The sequence below is a fragment of the Pantherophis guttatus genome, chromosome 1 (assembly GCF_059756535.1).
Source record: "Pantherophis guttatus breed Tessera chromosome 1, ASM5975653v1, whole genome shotgun sequence".
NCBI lineage: Eukaryota > Metazoa > Chordata > Lepidosauria > Squamata > Colubridae > Pantherophis > Pantherophis guttatus.
The window spans coordinates 105386419-105400447 of record NC_142063.1 but is presented as its reverse complement, the minus strand read 5'-3'; positions in this window follow the sequence as shown (position 1 = coordinate 105400447).

The following is a 14029-nucleotide window of genomic DNA, read 5'->3' as shown; positions in this document are numbered from 1 at the left end:
ATCCTGAACATATATGGAATCCAATTTTATATGATTGTTGATAAGTTCTAAAGTCCTAAGCATATTAATAAATAGTTGCCCCATAAACTTAATTGGTGCATATGTAAATTTGCCATGCTTACATGTACTGAGTTAGATCTTTCTGTTCTGTCATTTCATCCCTTGCACAATGAACAATGTTTACATCCAGCAATATTTCATTGCTGTGACACACAACCTGATATTTGTATTTTTTTTATCTCCAAAATACATACACAGATGACAAGTGGTAGGAAAAAAAATCAGTTTGGGCTTCAATAAAGAGTGTTGATTTTTTTTTTGCCACCAGCATTTTTCACAGTGAGAAAGTGGAAAGAACTGGCCGATGTTGCAAATGGAGTGGTTACATGATTTAGCATTCCAGTTAACTGGTTTAAATGGAATTTATTGCCAGGTAAAATATATGTGAGATTGCATGGATAATGGTAGGGTGGAGTAGACAATCCTTTAATTTCAAGAGTGAATAATGTGTGCTTCAGTGTGAGAAAGAGCACGCATATAGCAAGCAGGGTTCTTCAAATGCCATTTTTACTGGACATTTTCCAAATAATCTAAAAAAAAAAAATCCTAAAAGAAGGCAGAGCTGAACCATTTCAAGAAAACTGCATGACCTTAGTTCTCAAGCTGAGCTTGACTTGAGAGTTTCTTTACCATTTTGAATCTGCCAGCTTCAGTGGGGACCAACCTAAGGTAAGGGAGTATGGGCGTTCTCTCATTTATTCTGCTGTAGAAGTGAAAAAGCCAGTGCTGCACTTAACATCTGCTATGGGCAGAGATGAAGGAACACAACTTCCAAAGGAAGAGTTTGTTCTCAGTGAAGACTATGGTAAAAGGGCAGATAATCATGCAGAACCTAAAAGTAAAGGTTTCCCCTGGCCAATCATTTCTGACTCTAGGGAGTGGTGCTCGTCTCTGTTTCTTAGTTGAGGGAGTCAGCATTGTCCAAAGACTCTTTCCATGTCATGGCTACCATGACTATACGCAGAGGTGCACAGAATCCAGCTGCTTCCCACCGAAGTGGTACCTATTTATCTACTTGCATTTGCATGCTTTCAAACTGCTAGGTTGGCAGGAGCTGTGATATGTAAGAGGAGCTCACCCTGTCACCTGGTGCTCGGGTCTCAAACCCGGGCTGTCAGCTCTCCAGCTGACAAGCACAGGGTCTTTAACCACAGAGCCATCGTACCTCCTACACATTAAGATATGAATCATTGTAAACAAGGTCCAGGAATGGGCACCACCTCTAAGAGGGGAAATACATCCCGCCCTTGCAGACTGGGGTTCAGTCTTATCCAGGGTTGAGCCAAAGACTTCTCCCCCAACCCCATCCAGACTCTTACAGCCTCCAAGCACTGGGAAAAGACCAGTGTTGGCGGCATATGGTCAGTTCAGGGTGGAGATATATAACTGGGTATCATCAACATACTGATGAGATTGCATCCTATGTTTTTAAATGATCTTCCCCAGCAATTTGATGTAGATAGGAGGTTGTTAAATAGGAGGAGGGACAGGGTAGACCCTGAAGTATTCCACAAACCAGTGACCTCAGACTTAGTTAATCTCTACTCCCTATCCTGGAATCATAGGGCTGGAAGGGACCTTGGAGGTCTTTTAGTCCTTGAAGGCAGGAAACCTTATACCTTCCAGGACAAATGGTTGTCCAGTCTATTCTTGAAAACCTCCAGCAATGGAGCACCCACAACTCAAGGAGGCAAGCTGTTCCATTGATTAATGGTTCTTCTCACTGTCAGTTGGACACTATCTGGCCCCATACAAAAGAGGACAATCACCACAATATTGTGCCTCTCATTCCCAACCCTCTGAGTCACCCGGAAAGTTACCATGATTGATGGTATTGAAAGCCACTGAGAGATCAAGAAGGGAAAGAATGGATGCACTAACCTCCATCCTAGGCCTGCCAGAGGGCATCCACAAGCAAGATTAATGCTGTCACAGTACTGTAATTGGGCCTGAATCCTCACTAAAAAAAAGGGGGGGGCAGAAAAATCTAGTTCTTGCAGGATCTTTTGGAGCTGTGAGCTTCACCACCTTCCCTAAAAAGCTGCATAAGCTGCACTGGCTTTCAAGAGGTTTCCAGGTACAGTTCAAAGTACAAAGTACTACAGTTCAAAGAAAGAGCCTGGTGGCTCAGCAGACTGATAGCATTGTGATTAACACCAGCTGTCTGCAATTACTGTAAGTTCAAATCTCACCAGGCTCAAGGTTGACTCAGCCTTCCATCCTTTCTAAGGTAGGTAAATTGAGGACCCAGTTTGTGGGGGCAATAAGCTGACTGTATAAATATACAAAAGTATGAAGGCTATTGCTTAACGCATTGTAAGCCGCCCTGAGTCTCTGGAGAAGGGTGGCATATAAATCAAATTTAAAAAAAAAAGTGTTGTATAATACCTATAAAATGCTTCATGGCACAGGGCTGATTTATTTGTAGGATGGTCTGTCTCCCATTTGAGTATGTGCATCAACCGTATATGGCCTGGGGTACCTACAGTCAAGGGTATAATTTCAGTGTTGTAAATACAAGATTTAGTGCTTTTAGCTTTTGAGAAAGTGAACTATGAGGAACTATGGGAGGAAATAAGAGACTAAGCAATGAAAAGTCCCTAAAATTTCAAAAAGAACAAGATCTAAGTGGCTTTCAGAAGAAACTATTCAGATGGCCAGATATAAACAGAGAATAGCCCCTGGGCAATAAAAATAGCATATGGCAACCGAACACAGGCTGTTAACATTAAGTAAGAGAGGACAAGAAAGGATATCTCAGATCAGAATGTCAACTAACTAAAATATAACAAGAGAAGGAAAAGAACATTCTTTTTTTTTTTTTTTAAGAAGATCAAATAAATCACAGGATTTTTTCCCCCCAACCAATCTAGAAATGCTGAAGTATAATCATGAAAGAAATATGATAAAAGCAAATGAGGTTAAAAGAAGATGGAAAAACCACACTGAAACCCTTTACAAACAGGACTCTAAATGACAGAAGCATTTGTGGAGAGAGAATATATTCAGGAACTAATTCCAGTAGAAAGTGAGGTCAATAGACCAGCTGTCAGACAGGAAAGCATCAGGTGCAGATGAAATACCCAGTGAACTATTTAAAACCTCAGGAAAAGAGACTCAGAGCTCTTTGATAATAAATAAGGAACAAGCCTGTATGACCTAGAACAGTGATGGCTAACCTTTTTGCCATCACGTGCCAAAAGTGGGGGCAGTGGGGGGAGGGGTGTTGGGCGTACCTGGGCCCACACCCATAATTCTATGTGCCCCGTCCCCACGTGTGTGTGCGACCCCTCCTGTGCTTCCCCCGCTTTTGGCATGTGATGGCACAGTGGGCCAAGTAGGCCCGTTTTTCGCCCTCCCCAGGCTCCAGAGCCTTTCTAGGAGCCTGGGGAGGGTGAAAACTGCCCCCCCCCCGAGGCTCTCTGGAGGCCGGAAACAGCCTGTTTGCCAACTTCCAGTGGGCCCAGATGGCTCGAAAATCAGCTGACTGGTATGCGCATGTGCACCAGAGCTGAGATCGCGTGCTCACCGATATGGTTCTGCATGCCACCTGTGGCACGTGTGCCATAGGTTCGCCATTATGGACCTAGAAATAGAAAAGATTGGTGTATCTGCTTTTATTGAAAAATGGAGATGCAAGAGAGTGCCCAAAACACTGAACAATTGCACTAATCCATCAGATCAGTAGAGTTGGATTTAAGAGTTAAAGACCTAGAAAGAAGAAGATAGCCATCGATGGAGAGAAAAATGCCAAATGAATGAGCAAGCTTTAGAAAAGGCAGAGGGGCACAAGATCCATCAGCTACTGTAAAGTGGATAAGGGAAAGAGCAAGAAAAGACATAGCTCGTGGCATTTGCAAGAAGTCAAGAGGAGGCAAATGACAAAACGACAGTCCATTCCTTTTGTACCTTAATTTGCTGTCAAACACACAAAACGGGTGGAACTTGTATGGCAAGGATGCAATGCTACTTTCAACACTATTATGGAATCTATAGACCCTCCCCCCCCCACACACACACCCCAGGATTTACCTTTGCTTCATTTATTATAACATGAGTTTTGACTGCATAGGTTAGAGTATGAATGTATTAAGGCTGCTAAATGTATTTGAATAACTGGCTATAGTAGTCTTATGAGGAATTTTGACAATCAATGGGAAATTCCCATTACTATCAATGGGAATTTGGAGAAACGGAATGGTTCAAAATAGAAAAGGAGCTTAGACAAGAGTGCATATAGTATTGCTCCTTTTCCTGTTTAATGCAAATTGCCAAATGTGGCAATTTTAAGATGTGTGGACTTCAGCTCTTAGAATTCCCCAGCCAGCATGATGGTTGAGGAATTTTGGGAACTGAAGTCCATAAATCTTGTGTCTTTGAAAAAAATCCTGGTTTAATGTTTTCAGCACAAATATTACAAGTTTGGCAAGGAGATGACACCTTTCACCTGGAGATCAAAGTACTAGCAGTTTGAGACAGGCAGAGAAAACTATTTCATTAGCTAAATGTAATGATGTGCGGTGTTTTGACTGCAATGTGAAAAAAGTTGCTGAGTCAGGCATGGGTGCTAATGATGCCTTCTTAAAGAAGCTGGGTCTTTTCCTGAACTCAGGAGACAATATCCCAGAAAGTATTCATATGTCTTTAAGAGATGCCTGTCAGAATGTGACAAGGTACCTCAGAATGGAGGTGGGCACTGTTGGCACCTCCTTAAATCATACACCTACTTTCTGTGATTGCATGGTTATGGTCCACCAATGTAAAGAATGCCTGAGACAGAGAAAGAATACTTTACAGTAGTGGCCAAAATTGTGGAAATCTTTTGGGAAAAGTGTATTTTTGAGGTTTGATGGCTAATAACACCTCTTTTTTTTTTTTTCGAGTTTCAAGATTATATTCCACTGCTGGAATGGCCTGGGAATAGCCCAGATCTTAACCCAATTGAAAAATCTATGGAGCCGACTAAAGAAACTTGTTAGTCAGAAGCGACCCAGCAATAAAACCCAGTTAATAGAAGCAATCATTCAATCTTGGTTTCACATTATAACAGCTGCAGAACTAAAAGACTTGATTCACTCCATGGGAAGACGTTGTAAGGTCGGAATTCATGCTAAAGGTTACCCAACTAAGTATTAATTGATGTGCTAATTTTTGTATATCTCATTTTTTCTATGGTAATAATTTTTGAATATCTCATTTTTTCTACGTGTTTCACTTTTCTTCTTTATACTGTAAGTGCTATTCTAATAGCAAATCCTTCATAAAAGTTATTGCATTACATTCTTGATTAAATTATATTTCCATTGATATATAATTTTATGGTACTACTCAAAAAAAGTGGTGTTATTAGCTAGTTTTAGAAAATACACTTTTCCCAAAAGGTTTCCACAATTCTGGCCACTACTGTAATATATGTTGAAGTTGTGGTTAATTGAGGATGTCCAATAGATTGCCCACATAAAAATGTTACATAGCAGACCCCTAGTTGACTAACATAAACTACTTAGATCTTCTGATTGTTAAAACCCTGTTCCATGCACAGCACAGCTTCTTGCTGTAGATCATGGGTGTCAAACTTGCGGCCCATGGGCCAGATGTATCACGCACTGGCCACGCCCACACCCAGTTTAACGAAGGGGGAAAAAGTTGCAATACATCACATGACGACAACGTGATGCCGCGAGTTTGACACCCCTGCTCTAGATTCTTGATTGCAGAGCAAGAAATCCTTGTTCTTGCAACATACTGTATATATTCAATGCATGTGCATAGTGCCTAATTTATTCTTTTTCTTTTATTTAATTTTTTTTGTTGCTCTACTTAAGCTTAAAGAGAATAAAACAATAAAGAATAAAGATGCAAAAGGCAAAGTGAAAAACAAAATATAAGTAAAACATTGTGAAGGGAATTTTTGGTGACACACTTTCCCCTTCACTTCTATTTTTTTTTCTCCCACCACTAACCACTCCTTAAATATTTGTGCTATACTTTACAAAGCATTGGAGGTTTTTCCTTATATCTATTTAAGTCATTTCACCCATCTGTTGTTTTTAGTCTCTTGACTCTTTTCTTAGAAACCATATTCCAAATGCCTCAATCTGCCTTGCTGCAAGGAGCCATTGCTGCTTAAATTTGGTTAAACTTCTGTTATAACTATAGATGGTCAGTTTTGCTATTGCTTCCTATTCAGCAATTTTAATCCCCTAATCTTCTATCAACAGCAGAATTTCTTTTTCAGTATTGTGTTAGGTTTGTTCCTGCTGCTGTCAACATATATCTTCAAAAGTTTGATACTTTTCATTTGAGCTTTCTGGAATTATTCCCAAAGTATTTGTGGTTTCAATTCAAATTCAGTTTCAGTTTACAGGCTATTTTGAAACACGGCTGCCAAAACTGCTTGCAGACTGTTACTGCTACTGGAGGATCTTCAGGGATGATTCTGAGACTCTCCCTACCTCAGGAAAAATAAACGAAAGGAAGCCTATTCCTTCTGTTGCTGAGTTGAAAAAACGAGAATCCAAAGAGTGCTGGCCATGCCTTCACCAGACTCATGCTGGCTTCAAGTAATCACTCTGTTCATTTCTAGGTGCTCATAAATTCACTGTTTGATTATCTTTTCCAGTTTTTCCCAGGTATTGATATCAAACTGAATGGCATCAATTGTTCACTCACCTGTGTCTGCATTAGAGTGAATTCTAGTATATCATGATTGCTCTCCCACAAAGTTCCTATAACTTCCAGTCCCTCTATCATTTTATCCCTATTAGTTAGAATTTAATCCAGTAGAACATAGAATAATAGAGTTGGAAGGGACCTTGGAGATCTTCTAGTCCAACCCCCTGCTTGAACAGGAGACCCTATACCAGTGGTGAAATCCAAATTTTTTTACTACCGGTTCTGTGGGTGTAGTTTGGTGGGTGTGGCTTGGTGTGGCAGTAGAAGGATACTGCAAAATCTCCATTCCCACCCCACTCCAGGGGAAGGATATTGCAAAATCTCCATTCCCACCCCACTCTGGGGTCAGCAGAGGTGGTATTTACCGGTTCTCCGAACTGCTCAAAATTTCCGCTACCGGTTCTCCAGAACTGTCAGAACCTGCTGGATTTCACCCCTGCCCTATACCATTTCAGATAAATGATTGTCCAGTCTCTTTTTGAAAGCCTCCAGTGATGGAGCACCCACAACTTCTGAAGGCAAGCCGTATTACTGGTTAATTGTTCTCACTGTCAGGAAATTTCCTTGGTTAGTTTTCATCCATTGTTTCTCTTCTTGCCTTTTGGTGCTTTGGAAAACAGTTTGATCCTCCTCGTCTTTGTAGGAGCCCTTCAAATATTGGAACACTGTTATCATGTCACCCCTAGTCCTTCTTGTCATTAGACTAGACGTACCCAATTCCTGTAACCCTTCTTCATATGTTTTAGCCTCCAGTCCCCTAATCATCTTTGTTGCTCTTTTCTGCAGACTTTCCAGAGTCTCAACATTTTTTTAATATTGTGGTTTAGCTGACCCTTTAGTTCCTGCCTCCATTTTTTGGATGATAAACTTGTCAGTTAGGCACCTCAGAAACCTGTTCAATCTCCTACTCGCTGCAGTTTGTTCATCAGTTGGTGTTAAGATAATTAAAGTCCCCCATTACTATATTATTAAGAAAACAGGCAGAGCAAGGTTCCCTAGATACCAGCACTCCAATCCTACCCGGGACATTAAAGGAGGTATTTCCCTTCCTGCCTCTCTTCATTTTTGTGCTGTTGTGCGGAAGAGCCCTTAGAAAGAGCCGAAGATTGTTACACCTGTTGGAAACTGGCAACATTTCCTTCTCTTGGTGCAACACAAAAACTGCAGGATTCCAATAACTGCCTTATTATACAAGCTTTTCATCCGGCTTAACAAGTTTCCCCTGTTCATCTTTTGCTCAGCATGACAGGGAAGAAGATGAATCTTCTTTGCAGAGAGAATGTTGCAGAGCAAAGGCTGCTTTCTTAAACATAGTTGGGCAGTGAAAAAGTTAGGTTCTTTTTCACTTGTCCCTGAAGAAGTGGGAATTCTTACTCAATCATTTTCCCCCACCAAATCTAGAACAGCTTCAGCTTTTTTCTATAAGATTAGATAGTCTGAGGGGGCCCTCTGTCTGCCACATCAATAATGCTGCTTAAATAACACTTTCTTCCTGTAGTGGAAGTCCCCGTATGTGCAATTCAACTCATAAATAATCTTGGCATACTAAAGGCTAAATGTTGAGTAAATTTATAATAATTTTGCAAGCATCAGTAGGATTGAGAATTTTATAGAACAGAAATAAAACTATATTAAAATTAAATTTACCTTGGATCCCATAAGTAGACACATTAAAAATTATTTGGGAGATTATATATTAGGGAATACCAGCAAATTCTGAAAGGCCAATTAAAAATATCATCACAGTCAACGAGAGGCATGGACCCAGAAAGGACCCTCAGGCTGTTGGTCTAATACAGGGGTGTCAAACTGGTGGCCTGTGGGCCGGATGTGTCACAAACACAGGCCACGCCCACCCCAGCTCCGCGAAGGGGAAAATATGTCATGATATGTCACGTGACAGCAATGTGACGCGGCAAATTTGACCCCCGTGGTCTAATATATTCTAGGTATACTATGAAGGTTCTCCAAGTTAGGAGTCCCCAACCCTCAGGCTGTGGCCCACTACCAGGCCGCAGCCTGTTCAGAACCAGGCCACAGAAGCAGTGGATGAATGGGCATGCAGTTCCACTTGCGCTTGCATGTACTTCCACTTGTGCAAGCAGAGGGCGCATGTGCCCGCTGCTTGTGGTAATGGAGCTGGGTATAGTCGCTCACCACCCACACAAAACCATCCTCTCCCTCTCCCCACCCCCTCAGTCTACAAAGCCGGAAAGTTTGGAGTCCGCTGCTGCAAAGTGATGGGAAAAGGCCTATGTTGAGCTCAGAGTTTTGTGCAAAACGTGGTCCTCCCTAAATCTTTTTCTCATTATCTTACAAGGCAGGCTTCATTTCTCCCATTGCCTTTCTAGGCAGGACGAAAGCTGACTCCTCTTGAAAAAAAAAAAAGAAAAAGAAAGCTACTGTTTCAAGGTGACCCTAGCAACTGAAATAGTCATTTCCTAAGGATCTTTCCTCTCACTGCTGTGTTCTTCTGGAGCTATTTTAGCCCTTATCACAACAGGGAGCCATTTTGTGTGCAGAATAAACACTGCTAGGAAATTATCTTCCTACTTGCCTCTTGCGTTTGATTCAAAGCTCAGTCCCAAATCTATTTTTCCTCCCAGAGTTCAGATGAGAGACGATTTGAATAGTATTCCCCCATACCTTGCATGACAATTCTTCAAATTATTTGTTGTTGATGACAATGAAGTAGTGGTAAAAACATAATCCTTATTAATAATAAGAAAAAGGCTACCAGACCTAGCCTATAAGCATCCAGATGGCCACTAGATAGCAGCAAAGAACTATAGAAAAGACTTTGGTGTCATTCAACGGTCATCCAGATTTTGCAATCCATCTCAAGGTGATGTTTAATTAGGTGTTCAGAATTATATATTCCCTCATGCAGTGTAAATTGGCTCTTTTGATCCCAGTAGCCCTGTGAAAGTATTGATCCTCGTATAACAAAATAATTACTCAGTTATAGAGGGAAAAAAAACAAATCCAAAAGATGGCATCCTGTTAGATGCCTGCCAATCCTTCATCTTGGATTTCCTGATCCTGGCAGAGAGATCTCAAGGTGACACCAAAGCCTGAAACAAGACAGCATTCCGATAAAGCAGTGTTTCTCAACTTTAGCAACTTTAAGGTATGTGGATTCCAACTCCCAGAATTTCCCAACTAACATCCTGGTTGGAGAATTCTAGGAGTTGATGTTCATGTATCTTAAAAGTCGCCAAAGTTGAGAAATACTGCTAGATGTCAGGATGAATGCTGCTTTGAATTTGAAGCCTGGCTAAAATAAAATAAAATTATCCCTGAAATGATTTATAATATGAAATAAGCTTAGAGTATAGGTTAGATACTCTTCCATTGTACGAGCTCTCTTCTATCTTCTAACATCCCATTCTCACAGCATTGCTTGAAGAGAAAACACAGGGTTAGTCTGTTTCCATTTCTCTGAACTTCAAGCTAGTCATGATGCAGGGCATTGTAAGAGGACCATTCTTTTTAACCTTTTCTAAAGCTGCGGTTATATGAACCTGTTCTTTGGCTTTGGAGCCCACTAATACCCGTTCTGTGCAACCATCTACTCGCTTCCATATTGCTAACTACTTGCTGCTTCTTTTCTCGCTTTTGTTTTCTTTTTTCACTGCAATTAGGATCTGTGCAAAATAATTGTTTTCAGGTATATTTCAGAAGATAAAAGCAGTTTTCCACCCTTCTCATCATTTAAGCTATATGGGATTCTGTTTCAATAACGCTAATCTTTATTATTGAGTTGAATAGTCTTATTATTGGCTAATATATTGTCTGGCTTCACAATGAACACATGAAACTTTTTTTTGTTGTTGAACCATTTGTGATTAATGCAGTTCATACCAAGTCGATGTGTGATGGCATTGTAAATGATAAGCAAACAAATGTCCTTATGGTGTATGTAAAATTAGCCACTGGCTGCAATTTTATATAGCCACACACACACATTATTTCTTTCTCACACATACATGCACATATATTACAAAGTCAACTCTTGCTAACAGCTTCAAATATGCTTATTTCTAATAGCTGTTGGTAAAAATAGATTGGGCTAGGTCAGGGGTGAAATGCTCTCAGATCGGACCGGATCGCCCGATCCGGGAGCAATCTTGGCCGATGGTTCGGTGATCCAGTAGCGACGGCAGAGCATAGCTCCGCCCACCCGGCTAGGTGTCATTACTTCCTGGTTGTAACCAGGAAGTAATGTGTGTTTTACCTTCTGTGCATGCACAGGTTTTGCGCATGTGCAAAAAGTTTGTGCATGCCTGTGACGCACGTGCACATGCTTCCGAACCGGTAATGAAGGTAAGTAGATTTTACCCCTGGGCTAGGTATGTGTTATTTTCAATGTTTTCATAATATATTGTTCTTTTGTAAATTAATCTTATAGATTATTTTCAAAAGTTAACCATTGAAGTTTGTTATGAAGCACTTCCTGCACCTAAAATTACTTTGCTTCTTCTTTATCTCCCAAATCTGGAAACACAATCTTAACACACACCCCCTCCTCACACACACACACACTCTCCACTTCTAATCTAAAATGGATAAGGCTGGATTGCAAGCATCTCTGAGAAAAATGTTTTTATTCATTCTCATCCCCTTATTTTCATGTCCAGCTTGTAAATATATGTAGATGAACCATTTCTCTCAAAAATGCTGTTATATATCTCCCAAGAAAGAGGGGGCATTTTGGATCAATACTGTGGGTGCCTCATGTTATAATAGACTTGCGTGGACCTGTGTTTATGTGTATATTATAGGTCTCTCAGCAGATGGCATAATTTGGTTGAACATGGAAGCTAAGCAAGGTTAAGCATTATTAGTATCTGGATGCAAGATCAGTAGAAAGTCCTAGAGCTATAGTTTTCAACTTTCCTAGAGTGGAAAGTTGAAAAACATCCCAAAATTTTACAGTGGCAAACTTCTTCAGTACTTTCCCAAGAAAACTGCTTGGTTATGTAGCCCGTGAAAGCCATCAAGAACTGAGCTCATCTTGAGTGCATTTTCTGTCAAAAGACCAAAAACCAATTTATATAACATACAGTACTTCAGCCATGGCATTTCCATATCATCACCATTTCTGCCTCCCTTCCCCCTGGGCAGTCTTTGACACTAACAATCATCTTCATGGGTACCACTAACCTTGCAACGCTGACCATTGTTATTGCTCCCTCTAGTGACCATAAGAGTGAATTCAATCAAGGCCTCCTTTCCTCAACCACCATTTCGGCTCATTAAGTCCCTCTTTCTTTGGCGCTATCTTTCTGCTGACATTAAAAGTCCAGTGAGACATGGCAATCAAACCTCTGCAGGGAGGAAGGAGAGGCTGGCTTGAGCCCAACAGGCAACAATTTCCAGAGATGGGGAAATAGATCCCTTTAAGGCCTGCTTAGCACTTTCAATTTTGAAAAAAAGGCTTCAGCACAATTCCGGATGTGCAGTAGCCACTTTATATATATGGTTAGTTGTCAAATTGCTGGCAGTGGTGCCAATGCAGAACTCTCTTTGGAAAAGTGCAGTGAGAGTGAAGGTCCCTGTGTTCAGCTACTATCCTTACAGCTTTTTATTGATAGTTCTGGCAGCATCCAATCATTCACAATGGGTCAGAAGTTTCATTTGAGGGGAATGCTTATTTCTTTAGCCTAGGCTTATTTTTTTTTTTAAATAAACACTTGTCAATAAAGGAGAATATTTGTAGCTCGGGGTTGAAATGAGGGGTCCTTGGTGCTCTCTGAGCTTGGTTGTTTTCTTGCAGACTAGCACTGATGATGTTACCTAGTTTGGGAGAAGTCTACAAGAAAGCAACCAAGCTCAGAGAGCACCAAGAATCCCTCTATAGACACTTAATTCTGGTCCCAGGAAACTACTGGCAGGATTTCACAGCTCTTCTTCACTGTCAGGCAGTGGGCATGACTTGGTGCTGCACCCACTCAGTGCTTTGAAGGCAGGTTCTGTGGTTCAGGGTCTTTTCAGCTGCTCTCTATGTTCTTCCTGCTCTAAACAGGGCTTTGGATCTGCCCCAGGCAGAGATAAGTCAACTCCAGATGTTGCTGAACTGCAGTTCCTCAATATTAGCCATGCTTCCTGGGGAATTCTGGGAGTTGTAGTTCAGCAATACTTGGCAGGGCATCAGTTACTTACCCCTTAACTATTAGAAATAGTTACCACCTAAAGCAAATGGAGATGTGTTTGAATGGGTAGGTACTGTAGGTGAGTTATAACAAGCCCTTTCCTGCTCAATTACTCACTGTGTTGTTTGCACGGTACTGTATGTTTATCACACTTAAGCAAACCCATTCTCCATCGGTTTCCTTCCAAACAGATGGAAACTTGGACAGATGTTGAACATTCATACAAAAAATGTTGTTCCTTTATGACTCCATACTACATCATTCCAGTAGAGCATAAAACAGCTATGTTAAGTAAGAGAAAGGTTCCCACGAGTGTTTGGATTAATGTACAGGACTGCAATATCTAGGCTGCAGAAATCTTTAGGATCATTGGATGCAGCAATAGAACATGATGATATCTAGCAGCAATATCCAGTAGCCCTATTAAAAGGAATATCTAATACTATCTCTACAATTACAGTTTCACAATTTTAGATGTTGCCAAAGTAATAGTGTCATGCAACCACAAAAAAAGCGGCTTCTTTGGATAAGATATGCACTCAGGGCTATTTGCAGTGGAATAAAATTAAAAAATTAAAAAAATTGGACATGTAGGAATCCCAGGTAAGTATTTAGTCTATTTGATATGCCATACCATCAACCATTTAATTGATGGAAACTTTCTGAAGATAATATGCTGAATCATTTAGGTTTTTAAAGATATTTTTAATCCTACTTTTATCATTTTTATAAATAACTCAAGGTGGCAAACATGTTTCCTCATAACAATCCTGTGAGGTGGGTTGAACTGAGAAAAAGTGACTCATGCTGGCTTTGAAGCCTAAGGCAGGACTAGAACTCACTTCCAGCTGAGTGCCTTAATCACTAGACCAAATTGGCTCTTTTTTGTTATCAAACAAAGCACTACACTCATCCAATCCTGGAATGAAAAATAATAAACAATATAATTTGTATTTTCTAAGGTGTGGAATTGCATTGCTACATTATGCAACTTTAAAGGGGGAAGGGAAACCACTTCCCCTTTTAATATTAGTGTGATATTAACATAATATTCAGATAGTATCAAAGCAATGAGTGTGTGGTAAATAAAATCCAACAACTTCAAAAGGGTTTCAGACGTATACTGTAGCTTTCTCCTA